At 44.7% G+C, this 12,117-nt stretch overlaps 1 protein-coding gene and 1 long non-coding RNA gene across 2 annotated transcripts in view; one reads left to right on the top strand and one right to left on the bottom strand.

Moving 5' to 3' along the window:
- LOC130540493 (uncharacterized) overlaps positions 1-3,143 on the bottom strand; it is a 79,690-nt gene extending 76,547 nt beyond the window's left edge. The window contains exon 1 of the long non-coding RNA XR_008954462.1: positions 3,111-3,143. This is a non-coding gene — a long non-coding RNA (uncharacterized LOC130540493). The remainder of the gene's footprint in view (positions 1-3,110) is intronic.
- Positions 1-12,117, top strand: part of GNA14 (G protein subunit alpha 14) — a 229,366-nt gene that overhangs the window by 201,824 nt on the left and 15,425 nt on the right. The gene's annotated exons all lie outside the window — the stretch shown is intronic.

Genomic DNA, 12,117 nt, shown 5'->3' with positions numbered 1-12,117 from the left:
CATGGGGATTAAGGGAGCTACAGTTCAAGATGTGATTAGGGTGAGGACACAGCCAAACCATATCAAGTGCTATCTTAGCAAAATCACCACCAAAAAAAGGATGAAAATTCCAAAACACAGGCCACTAGATAGACCATAGGAAGAACAATTTTTACAGCACCAGAGCTTGTTCGATCTCAGATGGAAACATTTGCATCAGGTGACTTAGATTTTTTTTGCTGCTCTGTACACATTGGAGAATGACTGTGAAAGTGCCATCAGTTTGATTTGGAGGTGACAAGTAGGTTTTAGCAAGTAGGTGAATTCACAAATATGGAATCATGAATGATGAGAATCGGCAAGATTTCTTCATTCCTTTGAGGCGGCATGTAAGCCCCCAGGCACTTAAGAAGGTCAGAGGGAGATGGATGAAGATGAGGATTACGGTCTCTGCCCTTTATTAAGAGCCTCCTGTGCATGGGTAAGGCTGAGCACTTGATGTTTTGCTGGGGCTGACCACAAGCCCCAGGGAACAGAAGTGTGTAGTCACAGGCAGAGCCAGCCCCCTCATCTTGCTTTGGTGTATCCCATTTTGTAAATCAAGAGTCAAGACCATGACCATGAAGAATTCAGAGCGGAGACAGAAAAGGGCAATTTATTTAGTCCCACCAGCCGGCAACCAGAATGCCAAAGCTCCAGAATCCTGCAGCCCTGGGACAAATGCCCTGAGGATGCATAAGCCCACGGAATCCCAGAATTCCAAATGTCCTTCGGCCCAGCTCCAGCTTCCAGTCTGTCCAGTACCATGAACTACTGCCAATTCCTCATGTTCTCTTTGTTTCTAAGGTTCTTGTCTGAGCAGGGAGGCGGTAGGGGTCTGAGTCACTGTGAGGCACACACAGGGAATGTCTAGAAGGAGGCCTGGGCCTAAGGAGGGGTTCTCAAGAGGGAGATTATGCTCTGGCGTTTTGCCATCAAAGAACTTTATTTCCTAATGTTTATTCTTCAGCTCAGCCTCGGCTATACCTGCCTAGCTGGTGTTAAACTAATGAATCTAACATTCCCTTCCCTTTGCATTGGGGTTTGAGTATGAAACCTGTTTGACAGGGAATTGGGGGAGAATTTGTTTGGATTTGCCTTGACGAGGCCTTTTTCAAAGATTGGGGAGGCCACTGGTTTCTCTTAAAAGTCAGCAGCGCCCCAGGGAGAATGTAGGGACTGTCCTTCCACAGTTGTCTTGGATTTCAGGCTGTCTAGAAATGTCTGGCCACTGGTTGATTGACATGGCATAGACTTTGTGAAAACAAACAATACGATATTGAACCTCAGGGGAACTAGCACTTGATAACATGGCTTGCTTAAGGAAGTTATAAAGAAGAAAAAAGAAATGGGGAAAATTCTGTTAATGGGAATCAGAACAATTCTAAGATTTTCCACTGGGTGGCATTTTATTTAATGTTACTACATACAGTCACGCATCACTTAACAAAGGGATACCCTCTGAGAAATGTAAAGTTAGGTGATTTCATCGTTGTGTGAACATCACGGAGTGCACTTACACAAACCTATATGGTTTAGCCTACTACACACCTGGGCTACCAGGTCTAGGTACCTGGGTTACCTATTGCTCCTAAGGTACAAACCTGTGCCACATGTTGCTGTACTGAACACTGTAGGTAGTTGTAACACAATGGTATTTTTGTATCTAACTGTATCTTAACATAGAAAAGATACAGTAAAAATGCTGCATTATAATCTTACATCCTATCATACCATTATCGTATATGCAGCCTGCTGTTGGCTGAAATGTCATTATGCGGTGGATGGCTATACATGCTTCCAGTTGGGGCAGGTCCACAATCTAAATTATTTCTGGGAATTGCCGTTTAAGACTTCTGAAGAGTGGGGAAATTTGCTTAGGTGGGATTCTCTTGCTTTTTACACTAATTAAATACATTTTTAAAAAGTTCCTTTTCCACACTCTGCACACTTCTTACCATCATTCTTAAAAAGACTAGAAGTTTGAGCATAAAGACAATATTTTTTTCATAGTTGCGTACGTCTACCTCGAATAATGCCTGGCAAAGAGTTTATGGGTGCTGCATACACGCATGCCTGATGAATGAATGAGTTAGGAATTACGGCTGCAGCAGTGTGCTACTTGTATGCATTTAATTCGAATTATCAGACGATATAGATGCTCCTAGACTTATGATGGGATCATGTCCTGATAAATCCATCATAAATTAAATGGAAAATATCAAAAGTCAAAAATGCATCTAATTTACCTAAACTGCCAAACAGAATAGCTTAGCCTGGCCTGCTAAATGCGCTCAGAACACATTAGCCTACAGTTGGGCAAAATGATCTAACACAAAACCTGTTTTATAATAAAGAATTGAATATCTCATGTAATTTATTGAACACTGACCTGAAAATGAAAACCAGAATGGTTCGATACTCAAAATATGGTTTCTACTGAATGGTTACTGCTTTCACACCATCGTAAGTCAGAAAATTGTTCAGTCAAACCATCATGAGTTGGGGACTGTTTGTAGCGGGGTCAGCAAACATTTTCTGTAAATGGCTAGATAGTACGTGATTTAGCCTTGGTGGACCATACTGGTTTTGTCTCAACAGCTTGATGCTGCTGTTGCAGTTTTGAAAGCAGGCAGATAATATCACAAGGCATAGCTGTCTTCCCATAGAACTTTATTAGCAAAAACAGGCAGTCTGCTGGATGTGGCCCATCAGCTGCAGTTTACACTGATCTACAATCTACATGAAAGCATACACTGGCATCATACAAATGTTAGAAACCAATGTAGTAAAAGATAAAGTGATTTCAAGACTCTGTGAGTGGTAGACAGCATGCTCTCCATTCACCAAATCCCATTCCACCTTCCACCTGAACACATGGGAAGACCACATTTCCCGGCCTCCCTTGCACTTAGCGGGAGCCTTGTGACTAAATCTGGCCAATGAGCTGTGTGCAGAGGCAAAGTGCACCATGTCCAGACCTGGCCCATAAGACTTCCTGAACACTGCTCCATGCTCTCTTCCCTCCCCTGCAGACTGGGTGCAAATAATCTAGTGAAGGACTCCAGGGCCCTTCAAGTTGGTGTACTCACTTGCTGGAGTGAGCCTGGATCCCTGAATAACTCTGTGGAGGAGAGTCCTCCCCACCCCTACTATGACCTCATAATGGACTGTGAAGGGTTGTAAAATACACCTGTGCTGTTAAGGCACTGAAATTCAGGGGTCATTAGCCTGTCCTCTCTAATAATACCATGTCTGGGCTCAGATCTGGATAAAGGAAAGAAACTGAAAAAGAAATAGAATTCTCTCTAGGGCTAACAGCCTCCTGTCTGGTGTACCTGCACTTTTTGATTGGGGAAGAGAGGAACGAGGAGGTTTTGGTGCTCGCAGTCTTAGAAAGTTTATGCATAAGAAGTAGTACTGTAGTTTGGGTCTGAGAAACAGGACCTTGAAGAGAGAGTCACTGTGAGGTAGGGTGGCAGAAAGGGGTAGATAACAGATAAGTAGCTTTTACAGAAATTGTACATTGAGGCTGGGCATGGTGGCTCACGCCTGTAATCCCAGCACTTTGAGAGGACGAGGTCAGCAGATCACTTGAGGTCAGGAGTTGGAGACCAGCCTGGCCAACATGGTGAAACCCCATCTCTACTAGGCGTGGTGGTGTGTGCCTGTAATCCCAGCTACTCGGGAGGCTGAGGCAGGAGAATTCCTTGAACCCTGGAGGCAGAGGTTGCAGTGAGCTGAGATTGTGCCATTGCACTCCAGCCTGGGCAACAGAATGAGACTCCGTCTCAAAAAAAAAAAAAAAATTGTACATGAACTGCACCAAAACTTGTAGCCAGGATTTATACTTGGTGTGATAGTTCATCTCTGTACTGGTTAAAATGGATTTCTTTAAGCTAGCCTAGAACCTCCCATGCTAACATCATTTCTCTCTCTCTCTCTTTGGCTGTATAAAGTAAAATTTACTAAAGTTAAAATAGTCAACCAGTACCACAACCTCAGTGGCTTAGCAAAATGAAGTTGATTTTGTAGTCACATCCGTGTCAATTCAGTATAAGTTGGTGCGGGCGTGGCACTTGGGCTCTGCTCCGCAGTCATTCAAAATCCAGATCCCCATCACCTTGAGCATCTCCCCCCACCCCTTCTCCTTCACTCTCCCTCACCTGAGAAATGGGAAAAGAAAGATGGGGGGGATTGCATGGGAGGTTTTGGAGGTCAGGCCCAGTCATGGCACGCATTGCTTCAGCCTGAATTCCCTCACTCAGAACTCAGTTACACGGGTCCACCTCACTGCCAGGAAGGCTGAGACACAGCATGACTCTCGAGCCCAGGAAGAAAGCAAAATAGGATGTACTGGACCCGCGGCCATCCTGGCTTCGTGGGAAAATACTTTGAGCTCCCAATAACCAAGTGTACAAGTAAGTTTCTGAAACCAACCTGTTCTTAAATTGAAGCCTTGCTGGTGTTTTGTTGAACTACTGCAAGCCTTTGGTAATGCTTCCTTGTCTGGAAGGGCCGTGAAAATAACCCAACACCAGAAAGAGAATGAGATTTCTCACAGCTGATTGTGCCGCTGCAGGAAGCCCACAGGTGGGGCAAAGCATTTGTTACTCTCTCTGTGGCGGGGTCTTTTGGTCTGAGAGCTCCCGTGAGCCCTGCCGCTCTGGTCACTCACCTTTTCTGCCCTCTGCCTTTCCCTGCAGAGTCCCCGCCTTTTCCCCAGCAGGGCCCTGGTCACTGGAAAATTGGGAGTAAACCCTGCCGTCCTCCCAGCAGCAGGCTCCGCAGATTCTGAAGATAGGCACAGAAAAAAGAGATATTCCTCTTGCTAAGTTGGACTGTCAGTGATAAAACAATTTTTATGTGCTAAAGAACTAAGAGAACTCTGTCAACTAGAGGAGGAAGGGAAGGAACAAGACAGTGAACAAGATGGTGACAGGGACAGAAAACTCTATCTTCCCACATAACATGACCACGTTTAATGGCCCCTGGGCACGTACAGTTAACTGGCCCAAACAAATATATATTTTTTAAAGATGGGGTCTCGCTGTTGCCCAGGCTGGAGTGCAGTGGTGTGATCGTAGCTCACTCCAGCCTCCAACTCCTAGGCTCAAGTGATCCTTCTGCCTCAGCCACCGAGTAGCTGGGACTACAGGCGCATACCACCATGCCTGGCAAATATTTTTTTCTTTTTCTTTCTTTTTTTTTTTTTTTCTTCTTAGAGACAGGTCTCACTTTGCTGCCCAGGGTGGTCTTGGACTTCTGGCTTCAAATGATCCTTCAGCCTTGACCTCCTAACATGTTGGGATTACAGGCATGAGCCACCTTGCTGGGCCCCAAAACCCTTCTCTGAGAAGCAGCTCCACTGGCCGAATACACGCATTCCTTGTTTGGAGGGTGTTGAGGGAGTTGGGCTACCAGATGCTGTTTGGAAAATTTCACTTGACTGTGTTCTACTGAGGGTTTAGGCACTTTCCAGAGCATCTTAGGGAAAGACTTGTTATGTGAAATGCGATGTAGCAAAGGCTGGTCTGGTCCCTTTCTCGTACCCCCGCTCCATACACAGAGCAATCTTTGGCAAGCACAGGCAGGAAGCCATGTTCCTGGCAGCAAGAAGGGAAGATGTAGCCCCTTCTCCTTCCCGCCCATCAGGCCACCTCTAGTGGGAAGTACTAGTTGGCTCATCCCTTCACTCCTCCCCAACTGAAATGTCTCCTTTCCTTTGAGCTCAGCATTCCTGTGGGGCTCTGTTGTCATTCCTACTCAAAAGGATAGCTGTAATTCTGAAATCCTCAAAGTTAGGGCCTATTTCTATTCCCAGCAGCCAGCCCTGGATCTGGCATGGAGCAGGGGCAGGACGCTGTGCACTGAGTGGTGAATGAGTCTGCCTGCTGGTGCCCAGCTGAGTGTGGGACATTTAGGGCACCCCAACTGAACCCTAAGCTACCTCCCTCTGGACCTAAGCTGATCAGGGATTTTGTCTGTACATAGGATTGAGTGGACTGTAATGGAAGCTCTTGTGTGTCAGGGAGTCGGAGGTGCACGGAGTGCTGGGGAATGATGGGCTCATGATGGGGACTGAACTGTGTTGGCTGCTGGAGCTGTGAAGAAGACACTGGAAGGCTATTGCTGCTGCATGTCTTGGGGGGGCCTGAGGCTGCTACAGGTCAGCAGGCTGGCAGTCAAGGAGAAAACGGGGATGCAAAGCAGGGAAGAGCAAGGGCAGGCTGGAACCTGCAAAGACAAAGCAGAACCCACGAATACCAAGTGGATTCTGGGGGGATGAACTGGAACCTGCACAGGTGTCACCATCCTGACGGTGCAGGTAACTTGTGGAAGAAGCTGGCACCCTTGGCCACAGATCTGTACATGTGCCTGCCCCAGGATGTGGAGAAGCTGACCCATGATGTGAAGAAGCCGAAGGAGAAGATCCAGGCAGGAGTTAAATGTGCTGAGGGTACCTGTGAGGTTGACCAGAACATCAGCTGGGCTGTTTTTAAGCAGAAGCAGGCCTCTGACCTTCAGACCCGGAAAGTGGATGCGTCCTTCTGCCTTGCAAGTCTCTTTCCATTTCTTCTGTGGCCAGCCCTAACCCAGAACCAAACATGGTGGGGCATTCTGGGAAACGTCAGTAGGTTCAGCTAAGCCGGCACGGTGCAAGGCCACACATACCATCTCTCAACTGCATTATTCACACTCATGTAGCTACAGGTGTTTAAGTATTTTATCACAGGAGCCTTTGGAAAGAGCCTTTTTAGTGAAACACACTGAAGTTTGTTTTTTTCAGAGACAAGGTCTTGCTTTGTTGCTCAGGCTGGAGGGCAGTAGCACAATCATAGCTTACTCTAGCCTCCAACACGTGGGTTCAAATGATCCTCCCGCCACAGCCTCCAGAGTAGCTGGGGCTACAGGCACGCATCACCATGCTCAGCTAATTTGTTTTTATTATTTTATTTTTAGAGATGTGGGTCTTGTTTTTTTGCCTACGCTGGTCTCGAACTTCTGGCTTTAAGTGATCCTCTCACTTTGGCCTCCCAAATTGCTGGGATTAATTACAGTGCCCAGCCCCGACTGAAGTTTTGACTGGTAAGAAAAGAAAAAGTAACTAACTTGGCCCCTCATGCCAACACTTTGTGGCCAGTAAATTCTGTTATTTATTTTTGTTGTTGGAGAAAAGAGGAAGGGAAAGAGAAGGACGGAGATTGTAGTAGAAATAAAGATTTCTGTTGAATCTTGAATTGGGTTTAAAAAGCTTCCTTCCATTCTGAGTGTGTGGGAGATTGAAGTCTAGGTGGCTTTAGCCCAGTGTTTAATATTGAAATGTCTGCAGAGTGGGTGCAGGGAGCTTGCAGGTGCAGGAGGTGGGGAAGTGAGTCCCTGCTGAGCTTAGAGTTTCTAGAGAAGATGAAAATTGATCAAAAGAAGCTGGAAATCCATTTTTTTACGTGAAGTCTTAGTAATTAAATATTCTAGATATGCTTTTAAAAGTATTTTTATAAATATTCTAGGTGTGCTTTTAAAAAGTATATATTCTACAGTTATTTTGAATGCATCAAAATGTATCTGTAAATTCAAATTTGCTGATCATAATGTTTGAATTGTCTATATTTTTCCTGAGTTTTTTGTTTACACTATCAGTGAGAGAGGTATGTTCAAATCTCTATATGATGAAGATTTGTCCATTTCTCCACTTCCATCTGTGAAATTTTGCTCCACAGATTTTGATCCTATGTTAATAGCTACATAAAACTTCAGAGCTGGTATATTTTTCCCAATCTTTATGTCATTTGAAATATCCCTCCCTTCTAGCTCTAGCTATGCTTTTCACCTTGAAGTCTGCTTTTGTCTTAGTAGAGAGACTCCAGTTTCCTCTGGGTTAGTGTTTGCATGGCAGATCTTTTGCCATCTTTTTATTTGTCATCTGTCTTTGCAGTTGTCCCATCTTCTTATGCTTGATTATTTTGGGTGGTGCCCTGGACACATATTTGAAAACATAATTTGAGGATGAGGAAGATGTTATCTCCCAAACTCCAAAAGGGAGTTTCCTTTTCTTCTGCCAGGTGTCTGGAGGTACTTGATATCTGAGATTGTCATGATTCCAAGCTGAGTTGCAAACCCCTCAGGGCTGCCCTGTGGAATCCTAACACAGAGCCAAAGGGTGTATGAGGGCCTTTTGCTCTTGCAGAGTCTTAGACCTCAATCCTTGTCACTCTGGCCCTGTGATGTTGGAAAAAGAGCTGCTTAACCATCAACTGTCCCTTCCAGAGTTGACAGAAGCCCCAGGAGTAAAACATCCCATTGCAGGGCTCATCTGCTTGGGCACTGTCTTCCCCTATATGGTGGCTTAGCAGTTATTAACTGTTGCATCATTGCATTAGCTTTCTTTCTTTTTTTGAGACATAGTCTCACTCTATTGCCCAGGCTAGAGTGCAATTGTGTGATCTCAGCTCACTGCAACCTCCACCTCCCAGGTTCAAGTGATTCTCCTGCCTCAGCCTCCCGAGTAGCTAGGATTATAGGCATGCATCACACGCCCATCTAATTTTTTGTATTTTTAGTAGAGACGGGGTTTTGCAATGTTGGCCAGTCGGGTCTCGAACTCCTGGCCTCAAGTGATCCATCTGCCTTAGCTTCGCAGACTTCTGGGATTATAGGCATGAGCCACTGCACCAGGCCTGCATTAGCTTTCTACTACTTTCACGCATATTTGCAAAATATTTTGTCTGCCATTTCTAGCTGCCCTTAGTGGGAGAGTTGATTCAAGTTTCCTACTCATCCTCCTTTACCTGAAGCAGAAGTTCCTTGTTTATTTTCTGTAGGAAAAACTCCTTTCTCTGGCATAGTTAACTAGCATTTTCTTTATGATTTAATGTTTTGCTTCAAAAGCTGATGGTTATGGAATATTGAAATTTTACTTCATAATTTTTAATAGAACACATAATATAATTCTGGACACATTAAACACAGTATAATTCTGTAGTTGTTAAAGAGGGGTGATTTTACAAAAGTTGGAAATACTATGCTACAAAGAGTTCTCATATTTAATAATATATTTTATCTTAATCTCACTTATTTTTACAAAGCTTGCACATCACAGTAGACACTTGAAATAGTAAGTTTTATTATCTATAATACGTGTATTAGTCCGTTCTCACATTGCTATAAAGACATACTGGAGACTGGGTAATTTATAAAGGAAAGAGGTTTAATTGACTCACAGGTCCACATGGCTGAGGAGGCCTCAGGAAACTTACAACCGTGGCAGAGGGGGAAGCAGGCACCTTCTTCACAGGCAGCAGGAGAAAGTGTGAGCATGTGAAGAGGGAACTGTCAAGCACTTAGGAAACCATCACATCTAATGAGAACTCACTCACTATCACGAGAACAGCATGGGAGAAACCGCCCCCATCATCCAATCACCTCCCACCAGGTCCCTCCCTTGACATGTGGGGATTATGGGAATTACAATTCAGGATGACATTTGGGTGGGGACACAGAGCCAAACCATATCAATACGTTAGCAAATATTAATTTTAACGAAACTATTAAGACAGGAGCAATTTGCTCAAGAGATCTATTGTATATCATGATGACTAAGTTAATAATAATACATAGTATATTTGAAAATTGCAGGCTGGGCGCGGTGGCTCACGCCTGTAGTCCCAGCACTTTGGGAAGCTGAGGTGGGCGGATCACTTGAGGTCAGGAGTTCAGGACCAGCCTGGCCAACATAGTGAAACCCCATCTCTACTAAAAGTACAAAAATTAGCCGGGCATGGTGGTGGGCACCTGTAATCCCAGCTACTCAGGGGGACGAGGCAGGAGAATTGCTTGAACCCAGGAAGTGGAGGTTGCAGTGAACCGAGATTGCGCCACTGCACTGCAGCCTGGGGACAGAGCAAGACTGCATCTCAAAAAAAGAAAAAAGAAACAAAGGAAATTGCTAAGGGAGTAGATTTTAAGTGTTCTCACTACAAAACAATAAGCATGTGAGGTAATACAAATGTTAAACAGCTTGATTTAGCCACTCTACAATGTATACATATATCAAAACACCAAATTGTAAGCCATAAATATGTACAATTTTGTCAATTAAAATATAAGTAAATAGAAATTAAAAATATAAAATTTAACCAAAATGCTTAATGATCTGACAAAGGAACAAGGACTCTAGCTTAATTGGGAAAGTCAGTCTTGAACAGAGATCTCGGAGCCCTGCTGTCCTGGGGCATTCATAGGGCAGGAAGCACTCCCGTGGGGAGGATCTGGTGGAGATGGGGCTGCCCGCTGGGCTCTGGGTCCCAGCCAGAGGGCCTCACCACACTCGGCAGGGACTGTCACCGGCAGCCACGGATCCCTGCATGAAACCGGCAGGGCGCCACTTCATCAGCAGCTCCTTTTACTGTTAGCCTGGGAATTTCTGAATGAAACACACATGGAGGACATCTGTTTTCCAGGTTTCCCTGTCAGAGCAGTGAATATGGTGATTTTGTTTGAGAAAGGAAAAAGAGAAAGCCAGATATGAGCTCAATTTTGAGAGCCTGGTCATGTTTCTGTATCACTGAGTTTGCTCCTATAATATTTACTCCTTTGAGAGTGATTTTTTTTCAATTAAATGAATGTGTTAGGCAATTTCAACTCATGATGTTTCTCTAGCCTAGGACTCTCCGTGAACCACAGACAGACCCATTTTATCCATCTGCCTTTTAGACATCTCCACTTAGATGCTGGCCACCTCAGACTCAGCACGCGCCCCACCAAAGTCACATCTCCCCTAACCCTTGTCCTCTTCCGACTCTTTGTCCTCTCTTTCCCTGAGATGAAGCAAGCCTTAAATGCTTTCCCCACAGCGCATGAGGGTCCCTTGTGCTCAGAGTGCAGGTACCGTAGAGGTCGTTTGAACAGGCCCATCAAAGTACCCAGACACCTGTGGATAAGCTGCTTGCCAAACCAGAGAGAACTATGCACAAAACTCCACTCTTTGGGGTCATCATCATTCTTATTTTTTTTGAAACAGTATCTCACTCTTTCACTCAGGCCGAAGTGCGGTGGCACGATCTTGGCTCGCTGCAGCCTTGACCTCCCAGCCTCAAGCAATCCTCCCACCTCAGCCTCCTGAGTAGCTGGAACTACAGGCACAACTACCATGCCCAGATAATTTTTGTATTTTTTGTAGAGACGGGGTCTCACCATGTTGCCCAGCTGGACTTGAATTCCTAGGCTCAAGCGATCCTCCCACCTTGGCCTCCCATAGTGGTGGGAAAACAGGCGTGAGCCACTGCACCCAGCCAACTCCACTCTTGTAATACACAGACATTGTTAAGGGTCTACAGAAAGTCATTCATTTCATATTCCATATTCCAATTAAAAACTGTATTTAAATAAAGGTAACAGGGTACTCCCTTCCTCATTCCTCCCTGTCCTTCCTAATACTTGTCCCTGGAACGTTCTCTGGGGCCTCAGCTGCCACTCTCTCCACCAGCCATCCTCATAATGTCTTGACTGAAGAACAGACCCTTGCTGGGCCATTCTCATTCAGAGGGACAAAAATGACTTCTCTGACCAAGAACTTTTCCAGATAAATGGAGACTAAAGGAATACAATCACTAAATGCAACACGTGATCCTACACTGGGCTCCAGACCAGATAAAGGACATTCCTGGAACAACTGGCAAACTTTGGATGAGGCCTGAAGATGAGTAATTTTTAATAATGAATAATAATGTCGTGTCCATGCCTATTTCCTGATGCTGATCATTATACTGTGATTATGCAAGAAGATGTCCTTGTTTTTAGGAAGTCACACTAAGTCTCTAGAGATAAGGTGGCATCGTGCCTGCAACTTACTCAAACATTTCAAGAAAAATGTAAATGTGTGTGTTGGCCCACATGGGTTTGAAGTGTGTGTGTGTTTGCACACACAAGGAGGGAGAAAGGATGAACGATAAATCAAAGTAGTTAATTGTTCACATTTGACCAATCTTGAAAGGCATAGAAGAAGTCTTTGTACCATTTTCCCCACATCTTTGCAAGTCTTATATTATTTCACAATAAAAGGTTTAAAAAAAAAAGAAAATCGGCTAGGCGTGGTGGCTT

Source organism: Pan paniscus, chromosome 11, assembly GCF_029289425.2.
Source record: "Pan paniscus chromosome 11, NHGRI_mPanPan1-v2.0_pri, whole genome shotgun sequence".
Lineage (NCBI taxonomy): Eukaryota > Metazoa > Chordata > Mammalia > Primates > Hominidae > Pan > Pan paniscus.
Note: the sequence above shows the minus strand (reverse complement) of the source record. Positions and strands in the feature narration are given on the sequence as shown.